This window comes from Populus euphratica, unplaced genomic scaffold (assembly GCF_000495115.2).
Source record: "Populus euphratica unplaced genomic scaffold, PopEup_1.0 scaffold417.1, whole genome shotgun sequence".
NCBI lineage: Eukaryota > Viridiplantae > Streptophyta > Magnoliopsida > Malpighiales > Salicaceae > Populus > Populus euphratica.
The window spans coordinates 411-12,705 of NW_011500312.1; the positions used below are offsets into that span (position 1 = coordinate 411).

The 12,295-nt window shown below is 28.6% G+C and overlaps 1 protein-coding gene across 1 annotated transcript in view; it reads left to right on the forward strand.

Moving 5' to 3' along the window:
• The first annotated feature begins 12,255 nt into the window (after positions 1 to 12,255).
• Positions 12,256 to 12,295, forward strand: part of LOC105113503 (laccase-7-like) — a 3,446-nt gene continuing 3,406 nt past the window's right edge. The window contains exon 1 of the mRNA XM_011009701.1: positions 12,256 to 12,295. The gene's annotated coding sequence lies outside the window, so the exon portion shown is untranslated.

Sequence of the window (12,295 nt, forward strand, 5' to 3'; positions counted from 1 at the left end):
TACTACTACTACTACTACTACTACTACTACTACTATTACTATTACTATTACTATTATTACAATTATTGTTGTTGTTGTTGTTGTATATAATTGTTTATAATTTATACAATTAACCTCCTTGTGGTTCGACCCTGGTCTTGTTGGGTTATTTATTACTTCGACACTCCTAAACTTGAAAGACGACATCAATGTTTTAGTTGTGTCATATTTGCAGGTTCTTTATCTCTAACTTGATATGGCATGGTATCAGCACTCTTATTAAATCATAGCATAGTCACTCCTCTTGAATCCAATATCAAGTTCAAGGTGGGTGATGGGATAAACATTAGGTTCTGGACTGATTCCTGGCTAGGCTCTATAATCCCTCTTCAACACATGTTTCCAAGGCTTTATAACCTTTCCCTACAACAAATAATAAGCCTTGTAGAAGTTCATAGCCCACCTAACACCTCATTCAACCTCTTTTGGAGAAGACCTTTTCAATCTCATGAGCTTTGTATAAGATAGAGCTTAATAGCAGAAGTGAACATGGCCTAATCTTCTTTGACGATGAAGACAACAAGATATGGAAATTTCACACCTCCGATGTTTACTCAATTTTCTCATGATGCCACCTTTTAAACAGTCTTTTTGCTTCAGAAAATTATCACTCTACTTTGCTTTGGAAAGGGTTTGCACCACCAAAAGTAGATGTGTTCATGTGGCTTCTTCTATACGGCAATATTAGTACAAAGAGCTTCCTAGCTGAGAGGAGGATCATCAATTATGATGAAGCTCCTTACCCTTTTTATTGTAAGGAGATTGAGACCTTACAACATCTTTTCCATCTATGTCCTACAACATGGCCTTTTGGGGTAGACTTTTCAGTTGGCTTGGGTGTTTAGGCTGTCTTTCAAAGGACCCATACCATAACCTACAAGATTGGTCTTGCATACTTAAAGAAAAATTTCAACGTCATGCAATTACCCTTCTTTGTAAAGGATTGTACAGGTCAATCTAGATAACATGTAACCATTTAATTTTTTAGTCCAAAACTCCAGATTTGGATGTGATTTTTGACATCACCTTTTATCGGTTGGCCTTTTGGTTAAAGTCCTCTATTAGAAACTTCAACTACACATGCTCCGATCTTTTTAGAAATCCTAAATATATTCTGACATGGACTAACTAGTTCAGTCTATAGTTTCCTTACTTATTTTTCTGGTTTCCTTTCCTATAATCTTCCTTATCTTTCAGCCCTCATTTTCTAAATGGGAACACTTCATTTATAATATTCTCGATTACTATATAAGAAAAAAAGATTGCAAGTTTAGTGGGTTGACTAGAGTTAACTTGACTTGTTACATTGTTTTTCTTTGATTTTTTTCTTTGAACTTATCCAATCAACAAGGTCATATTGAGGCTAGTCCTATGCTATTTGATTTTAAACTTAAACTAAGTAAAGATTTGTGTCAAAAATTTTAAATTTGAATTATTATACTGAGTTTAATAATAATGCTAGAAAATTTCTATGCTCTAGATATTCTTTTGTTGTACTTTGATTATTGTACTCCATCATAATTTGAAAGTAACATTATTTTATTTTATTTGTCCCATCAAGTAAATGAAGAAAACGAGAAAAAAAAGAAACAAAACGCAAGCTTTTAGAAATTTATATTTTTAAAGAAAGAAAAAAACTCATTCCACAATAAATTTCTTTGTTTTTCACCAAAACCAAAGAGTGTCCTGTATTAATTTAAATATAAAACAAATTTCTTTTAAAATATCATGTGTTTTGACTCTAAAGCAAGATACATATTAACAAAAATACAACGATAACAAATAGTCACTTCATTATATGAAGTATAAAATTAACATTTCTATGTCTATAATTTATTAATATCCAAAAAGATCTTAGCTACTCATTTTAACACATGATGTATGATGTGTGTGTGTGTGTTATATTTTGATAAAGCCCAGGAGAATATAATCAACTCCCCATTAATTAGCTAGCTACCAGTCTTTTTCCAATTTTATGTTGCCTCATTTAATGAAAAAATAAAGTTATAAAAATTTTAAAGTGCTTCAAAAGTAATTACCAATATTTACTTTATTAAAAATATATATATAAGAATTATTGCTATCTAATTTTTTATTTTATTTTTTGAGATATTTTTGGAAAAAAAAAACTAAAATCAATAAAAAACACAAAAAAAATATATTCTTGGTAAGCTGGGCCATCGAATGTCTAAGTGCCTTAAGCTAAAAAGTCATTTAGGTAAAACTTATTTGCTAGAAAAACATGATGCAAACACAAGTGATCCTACTTATAATGATTCACATGGTAGTGAGGAGAATTTGATGCAACCATACTTATCCAAAAAAGCTTGCTTGCTTCTAAAATTAATTCGAGTAAGGATCAACTACACACTAGTCTCTTCTACTTAACTTGTAATATTAAGGATAAAATATATAATATGATCATCAATTGTTATAGTTGTGAGAATGTGGTATCGACTAAGGTAATAGAAAAGTTACAACACAATATAGAAAACACCCCAAGTCTTACAAACTTAACTCGCTGAATGAAGACATCAAGATAATTATAGAAAAAAGTTGTGTTATTTCATTTTCTATAAATAAAATAAAATTTGATAATGTTTTATGTGATATAGTTTCTATACATGCATGTCATTTATTTTTACGCATGACATGACAATATGATAAGAACATCATATATGATGGACAACATATTGCATACACTCTTAGTATAAAAAAGAAGTGTATAGTGTTGACATCAATGATGGAGGGGGTATTTGTTGAAAGAAAGGGTAAAATTTGTTGTTTTAGTCTTAGTTTATGGAGAGAAAAAGAGAGGAATGAGAATGGAGAATTAGGATGGTGTGAAAAAAAATATAATATAGAATAAGTCATTAACAACTAGTAATTTTTATTTTTATGTAAAGATTGAGAATGTTCTGAAAGTTCATTCTTGAAATACTTTATTTAAATAATTTAATTTCACATTGCTAGCATGCTTAAGCTCAATGAAGTAAAAAAATATTAACACCACTTTCAATGGTAAATTTAAATAAGTTAATTTCACATTGCTAGCATGCTTAAGCTCAATGAAGTAAAAAGATATTAACACCACTTTCAATGGTAAATTTAAATAAGTTAATTTCACATTGCTAGCATGCTTAAGCTCAATGAAGTAAAAAAATATTAACACCACTTTCAATGGTAAATTTAAATAAGTTAATTTCACATTGCTAGCATGCTTAAGCTCAATGAAGTAAAAAAATATTAACACCACTTTCAATGGTAACATATATGGATGGATGGCGAAAACTTAAAAATAGGTTATTTTCAATATGAGAAGATTATTGTATGTGGTTCTGATAAGTCAATTATACATATATCATAATTGAGCTATATTAAAAACCTTACAAGTGTATTTATGAACTACTGAACTAATGAGATAAGGTTAAGCTAAAAAAAAACATGGGTCACACAATGTGATAGACCTAATAAAAGAAAAATCAATAATTTTTAATCCAATCATGAGACTATGTTTAGATTTTTTTCATAAGATTCTACATGCTGATTTTTATAATGGGTCACTTACTGTAACTAGTTGAGGTCCAAAAAAACCTCTAAAATAAGTTCAAAAGTTTTTATTTGGGCTAGTTTTATTTCGTTAGATTTCCTAGTATTTTTTAGAACTTTTATTGCATTTTCTTTTAATTTTAGGTTTTTTAATTTCATTATGTGAATTTTTAGATTTATTTAAGGAATTTTAAATCTATTAGAAAAAAAAGATTACATGAAGAGAAAATATTCAGTAATAAAATTTTAAAATGAAATTATTTGTGTGTTGACCTTGTTTGATATAATTTTTGGTTATTTCTATATTTTGTATTTCTTATGATGCTTCCATCTACATCAATAAATCCATATTAGTTTAACTTCCATTAACTATATAATTAATTACAAATATAAAAGCTAAGTTACTTTTTAATGTAATTTCAGTTCATTAAATATAAATAACAATTTATAATCACTAACTGAAATTACCCATTTAACTATTAGTTTAAAGTAACTGGAGCCATAATGATTAATTTTCAATTATATTAACACTTTTACATGGAAGGAAGTAGGTCTTTATTTAAGTATTTGGAATTATTTTGTTACATACTTATTATAATTAGCAATTGGCATAAATCTCACTATAAAATACAAAAGAAAAACATTTACTTTAATTAATTTAGTTTTAATCCATTTGTAAATCCCAAATTAATATTGGCCTGGTGTTTGAAAATTAATTTTTGTTTTAAATATAATCTACAAAAAAGAGTAGATTTTCTATCTTTATTTTATCTTATTTAATTTTCTTACATAATTTTTTAATATTGAAAAACATTACAAGTATTTCTTGAAGAAAAAAAAAAGACAAGATCGAGTAACTATCGAGTATTGTTTTTTTAATATATAAAACGGATGTGCATCAGAAGACATTACAAGTACACACTCAGAAAACTTATATATCGTTATTCCTGAATATTTTATGAGTGTAAAACTTAAAAGACAATTATAATTTATCAATAGATTATTTAAAAAAATATGATTTTTAGTTTCAATGAATTCACCAGTTTTCAATTAATTATCATATTTTCGTAATTATTTAAAAAAAAAACAGATATGTGTGTTGTCTTACGGATTGATATTCTTTTTTTATATGGAAATTTATTATATAAGTGCTGTTTTATAAATTTATTATATGTGTGTATGTTCTTTTCTTTTCCTTCAACCACTTGATGATAATTTTTTTAAATATATTGAAAATATTAAAATTATAATAACTTCAAGTGTGGAATGAAGCATTGGAATTCATGCCCTCATTTATCTCGGTTCAACAGTTAGTTTCGTTGTTTAGCCACTGGATTGGTGTCCCAGACAGTAAAAGTCCAGCTCTCTCTTTCGTAGTGTGCAGTTGGCATCTATTTTTCTTTGAATTGTTATTTTCCTTAGCTCCATCACGCGTGCAATTTTTTATTCGATCTTTTTCGCGATGACTGCTTCCCAACTCCAGGTGTTACATATATGTATATATATAAGAAAAACAAAACGATTATAGAATAATTTACCCTTTCATGACTATATATATAACTAGTCATGAAAGGGTAAATGTTTATTCTATATATATATATACTTCACCTAATATAAAAAATTATGTAATCATTAATTTCAAAATTTGTAAATATGAACCTTAATTAACTAGTCATGAAAGGGTAAATATTTATTTTATAGTAGTTTTTTTTTTGTTTTGTTATATATATAGTGAGGAAATTAATTTAAAAAGAATATTTGGTACAATAACACAAATACCCTAGTTATTCGAAAATATTGTTTGTTTGCCTGAGCAATCAAGATTCAAGCCCTTGCATTTTCTATAAGGACATTTTGATGGCAAAACTGATGCTTGACAATAATTAAAAGAAATAAATGAATGGAAAATAACCCAAGAATTAAAAGCAAAAAAGCTAGGAAGAGTAGAGAATTTAGTGCAGGAATAATTCTTAATTTTTATTCAATTTATTAAAATTGTCTTACAAATTGAATGGTAGATATATAAATTTCATAATCCTGAAACATCCAACTATTAGGCTTATCTTATCAATTAAAAATGTCTAATATAAATAACTCAAATAAATAAAACAAATTAAAATTTTCTAATATAAATAATCCAAATAAATAAAACAAAGACAATGAAAGAGGTCTAGATGGGCCTAGACTCTTAACATAGGCTGAGCTATCTTTCATTTCCATATATTCATGTAATTTGCTATGTGGGTCTGGTGTCCCTACTAACTTTCTTGACGTTGGAAAAACTCAATCTTGTCGAGTATAGCTCTAGATGAATCTGATAGTACTTCTACATATTTAGATCATTTATTGTAATATATCCATAGAGTAGGAATTAGGTTAGCCTAATCAACAAATTAGAAATCGTTGAACTTCAGCATCCTTAATAAAAACAACTTGTTCATCTAGAATAATATTAATATTATTTTTTTTATTGTTATTAAAGCGAAAGGGGTAGATGTTTCAATAGGATTACTATAAAGAGAATTTGGTGGCACTTCAAATGGATCATTTGGAATATGATGTGGTTTCTAGTATGCAACTAGATCTTAAATGTTAAATGTCAAGCTAAACATTTGAACCAACCCATTATAGCACTTTGAATGGCCTAACAACATGTGCATGCAATTATTGATTAGTTATTGAAAGATATTGTTCGAGTCTAATCCATATCATAACATAGTCTCAAACATAAATTTATTGTGTCGTTTATGTAAATCATCTCGAAGTTTATATTGCGCATTATTTGCTTGAATCTGTTTAGTGATCTCAACATACAAATCTTGAACTCTATATACAAATGACATGGCAGACTCAAACACCTTAACATGAGACATGAGAGGAAAGTATAAAGGTTTTCTAGGCTTGTAACAATGTACAATTTCAAAAGGACTCATGTTTATTGACCTCTTGATAAAATTGTTATAGGCAAATTAGGTTGTAGGAAGAATCAAATCTCAATTTCTATTATGATCACTCACTAGATATCTCAAAAGGTTGTCAAACTCCTATTAACCACCGTAATTTGACTATCATTTTGGGATTAATAGGCATTAGAAAACTTTAACTTAGTTCCCATCATATGACAAAGAGTTTTATAGAAATAATTCATAAATCTAGCATCCTTATCTGAGACTATGGCTTAAGAAACACTTTACAACTTGATATTCTTGTCAAAATAAAGTTTTGCAACTTTAGAAGCATTTTTTGTTTTAGTACAAGTATAAAATGGGTCTTTTATATAAGCAATCGACAACTATAAAGATAAAATCATGCTTCTTTGCAGTATGTGGAAGCCTAAGCATAAAATCCTTATTTTCATCTTACTAATGACAAGTGGAAATAGGTAACAAGGTGTAAAGATCAATGTTCTATTTTATATGCTTAATTAGTGACATGTTCGACAATGACCTGCCAGCTTAACTATGTATTTTTTAAGCTAGACCAAAACAACCAACATTTCACCTCTTTAATTGTGTTATTTCTCTCAAAGTATCTTGAAAGATCTCTAGAATGAATCTCCTACACAAAAAAAATCATACACTGATGTTTTTAGTATACAAAGTTTATTAAAAAAAACACCCTTCTTGAAAGTAATAACCATCTACAACATAATTATTCTTATCTCTTAATGTTATTTATATTTCTTAAAATTTTAGGCAAGATTCATACTTCTCTTTAAGTCTCTTAGATTCAATAACTTCAATACTTATTATGAATAATAGTGTTACCTGGCAACTCAAGGCATTTGTCGCCTTATTCTCCATTTTAGATTTATGTTTCAATACAAATTAATAAGCTTGCAAATACTCAATCCAACAACTATGCCTATGGTTGAACTTTTTTTGGGAGTTGAGATAGTGAAGGGCCTCATAGTCGGAGTAAAGAACAAACTATTGTGGTAACAAATAATAGTGTTAATAATGCAAGGCCAAAACTACCTTATAAAATTATTTATCATAGGTTGAGTACTTTTATTTGACTCGTTAAGTTTCTCACTAAAGTAAGTTACATAGTGACATTTTTACTAAGTATTCTACCTATATCAACTCTTGAGGCATTATATTTTACTTCAAACACCTTAGTAAAATCAGGAAACCATATGACTAGAGCATCTATCATCTTCTTCCTAAAATTTTTAAATGTCTTATAGATTGCTTTACTTTATTGAAACTCATCTTCTTTCAAACAATCTATGATGGGAGACAAGATGGTGCTAAATTATTTGATGAAAAGATGATAGAAAGTCATGAGCCCAAGAAAATTTCAAACCTCATGAATATTTTTAGGTCATGGCCAATCTATAATCACTTAGACCTTTTAGGTATCAACAAAGATTCCCTCACATGACACTATAAAGCTTAAAAAAATCATTCAATCCATGAAGAAAGAACATCTTTTGACATTGGCATACAAACTTTTCTTCTTAAGGGTGGTACAAACTTGAATAAGGTGATCTAAATGTTATTCCTTAGTTTTGTTATAAATAAAGATTTCATAAAAAAATACATAGCCATGATTTCTTCATAAAAGGCCTAAGCAGTTCTGTCATTACTTGTATAAAAGTATTTAGTGCACTAGAAAAGCCAAAATGCATGACTAGCTACTCGTATGATCTATGTTTGGTCTTAAATGTTGTTTTTCATTCATCACCTAAGCGAGTTGTAATTTGATGATACCTACTCTTTATATGAATCTTAGTAAAGATTTGGACTTTTACCATCATATCTAACATGACATCCAATCAAGAAATGAGCAAACAATACTTGATAACAATATTGTTGATGGCTCGACTATCCACACACATTCTCTATGAGCCATCTTTTTTAGGTGTTACAAAGAAAAGTATTGCATAAAAGGCTCAAACTCGTATAAATCCTTTTTATAACGTTTCATTTACTTGCCTTTGCTCTTTGGTATATTCATTAAGGTTCATTATATAGTGAGGCAAGTTTAGAAATATAGCACTAGAGATAAAATCTATAGTGTGTTGAATGTCATGTATAAAGGTAACACATATGGTAGTTTAGAGGGAAAGGCATTTAGAGATCCTTTTAACTCTTTCTTTATCTCTTCAGGTGGTTTATATGAAAAATTTTCTATAACCTTCTTAGCTATTAAGACAAACATAATAGATTCTTCATGAACCTTCTTTTCAAACTTCTTATGACTTATTATGTTAAGCCTCTTTTCTTTCACCTTTTCCTTCTTCTTATTACTATCATTAGGCCTTAGTGGTAATTTAATGAGTTGAATCTTTTTACTTTAAAAAGTGAATGAGCAAGAATTTGATTATCCAAAAATGATAACATCTAAGTCATATAACTAAGGCCTACCCAAAATAACATATCTTATATCCATAGAAATTATATCACACACCAAAATTTATCATGATAGTCCAAAATCTTTATAGGAAAAAGACATCTCTCCTTAATCGTTATGGATGCATTGTTAACCCAGGACACACTATATAATCTAACATGTGAGACAAACTTTAAGCTTAGGTAGGATACATTACTAGTGTACACTACATTGATATAACTCCAACTATCTATAATGATCTTGTAACATTTATCTTCATATTTAATGTAGGTTTAAAAGATAGTAGTTCTCCTTCAATCTTCATTTCTTATTTGTTATATTAAGGCATATCTAACTACATTTAACTTAGTCGTCTCCCATTTTATGTAGTCTTGCCTGATTTGAGTGGATATATACCTAATACATTTTAGCAAGTTAGACTTTTCCTCCTCATCATTTAGGTTCTAAAAATTAGTAGGATTATGTTTATACACCTTGTCATCATAATTTTCTTTTTGACATATATCCTCTCGATCCTTAATGAATAAAACCTTATTAAGACAACTAAAGACAAAACTCTGACACTTAAAACATTGAATCCTTGAGGTCATATTAGGTGTTATATGGAGAATAACCTTACCCTTGTCTTCCCTAAGTATCTAGAAAATAGTAGAATTAGGTTTACTAGGTGAGTCACCCAATAAAGAATTATTATTATTATTAGGTTGGGACCTAGAAGGATTACTAAAGGTGTCCTGACATTCTATCCACTGACTTTTGTGACCAACTCGTAGTTTTGCATTAGGGTATAAGCTTCATCAAGGGCGGATACACCTTTAAACACAACTTATCTTCTAAGGACGTCATTCAAGCCTTTCCAAAATCTAGTTAGAGCCATTTTCTCATCCTCAATATCCACACACCGTATCCTATATTCATAAAATTATATCAAATATTCATTAGCAAGCTTATTTTCTTGCCTCACTAGTCTAAGAGATTTCTCTTATAAAAGTAAGATATGCATTTATCTTATAACTTATTTTTCATCTCTACCTAATCAATAATAGAAGGTTGACCTCTCCTAACCAAAAACACTTTTCTAGTAAAGTTAAGCAGTACCATTAAGTTTTATTTTTGCAAGTCGTATCCTCTTATTATCAGATAAATAATATTAGTCAAATAATTGATCCATGGGTTAAATTGACCCTTAAAATTTAGAGCTTCTACTTTGATATGTCTAATGACTTGATAATTAGGGTCATTATAGTCATGGACACCTTCATTGTAGTTGTACTAGCGATTCTTAAGGTGAATTGACCTCTAATGATAATTGTTAAAATGATTACCATTGTTAAAATCATCAAAGTCATTATGACCGTTATAGTGGTCATATTGGTAATTTCTATAGGAACTAGTCTTTGATGATTCCTACAGTTCTCATTAGAATACTCACTCTTACTAGATTGCCTTATTTATAAAGTTTATATAGATTCTACTCTCTTAGAAAGGTTTTTAATCTGAGTGGATATGTTAAACATTACTAGAGTCTAGGTCTATAATAGTGGTGAGTTCTAGATTATGTACTAAATGATCACTCTATAAATGAATGCATTACTAATCTTAAGATTATGATTGAGATTATAAATACACTTGCAAGTAAAACAAAATATAAAAATAAAGCTAAAGCATTAACAAATTTAACCATGGAAATTATCATGGAAGCAATGTTAATCATCTAAATGCACACAAGTAGCCCAAATATAATGTTTTACTTTTCCAATAAATTTAGCCAAGCTCTATAATTAACTAAGAGAAGTGAATATTCAATGTAAATGAATAAATAAGTGAAAAGTTAAGTTAGCTTAAATTGCAAGACGGACTATATATATTTGTGTGCATGCACGAAAGAATAATATCAAAGTTAATTTTGGCTACAAGTGTAGAAATATATAAGGAACAATAATATTCAATGGTTAAAAAAAGTTTGTTGTGGTATATTGACTAGACAGTGATGGAACATGTTGAAATCTGCTACAATTGATGTGGTAGAAACTTCTAACGTGTTAGAAACTTATAGCATGATGCTGATGTGGTAGAGATATTGGTGTGACAAATGCTTATGAAATGGCACCAATGTGGTAGAGACTGCTTGCATAATGCTGACGTGGTAGAGACCAATGTCATGTCAATTATGTGGCACTAACGCTAGACTAGTGAATTAGTTTACCTTGAGAGAGTAGTTTCTTTGTTGTTGTTAAGGTTATAACTAATGTAAAAGGGGTAGATCTAATGGTATGTTGTCATCTTCAACCATTGTGCTGCTACTATTGTGATCGATATTGTTGTAGCTAAGAAAGTGACTATTGTCTATTGCCAAAATTAATTGAGAGAAGTTGTTAGTGTATTGTAGCTATTATCGTTGGTGTGAGAAAATCCAGAGTGTTAGAGGTGGCAAATTGATCTGGATTTATGGACAACAACTGCTGCTAGTGGGTAGTGGCTATTGGTTGAGAGAACAATGTCTTTATGGATGAATGAGTCTGTGTTGAAGATAAACATTAATTATTAATTTTTATCTCAGCTGTAAATAAAAAGATTAAAGGAATTTCTTATTCTAGATCAATTATTAATGATGAGTAACCTAGAAATCTTCTTTACAAGCCCTAAGATATTGATTAACTATAAAAATAATTAAAAGCATGTGCATTGATATCAAAGATAATACAGAACAATAAATAAAAGAAAAAAAAACTAGGAATTAAAAGTAAAGAAAGAAAAGTTACAAAGAAGAGAGAATGTAAAAAAGGAATAATATGTGATTTTTATTTAATTCATTAAAACTATCTTATAAATTAAAAGAGAAATATATAAATAACATAACCCTAAAATATAAAAATATAGGCTAAACCTATCAATTAAAATTGCCTAGTATAAATAAAATAGATAAATTAAAAATATTTTATATGAATAAAATAAAAATAATAAAATAAGTCTAGAGAGATTGAGTTCTCAAAAAAAAAAAATTACGGCCGAAGCCATCCTTCATCATTTTTGTCTATACATATAGTCTCGTATAATGTGCATTATAAATTTAGTATATATCCCCATCATTAACTTAACCCGTAAGCAGTTAGATAACGAAGTTCTTGCTACTACATTGAATTTTTCAAACTGAAATTTCTTACCAAATCTCCATAAAAATTTAACTACCTAAACACGCAATCATTCGGAGGCCATGGACCTCTAAACTTTCTAAATTTACATAATTCCTCTCTCTCTCTCTCTTATATATATTGAGACATTAAAATTTTCAACAAGAAACATTTTCTAAAGCTATCTTTGTTAAAAAATACAGCTTCTCTTCTCTTTC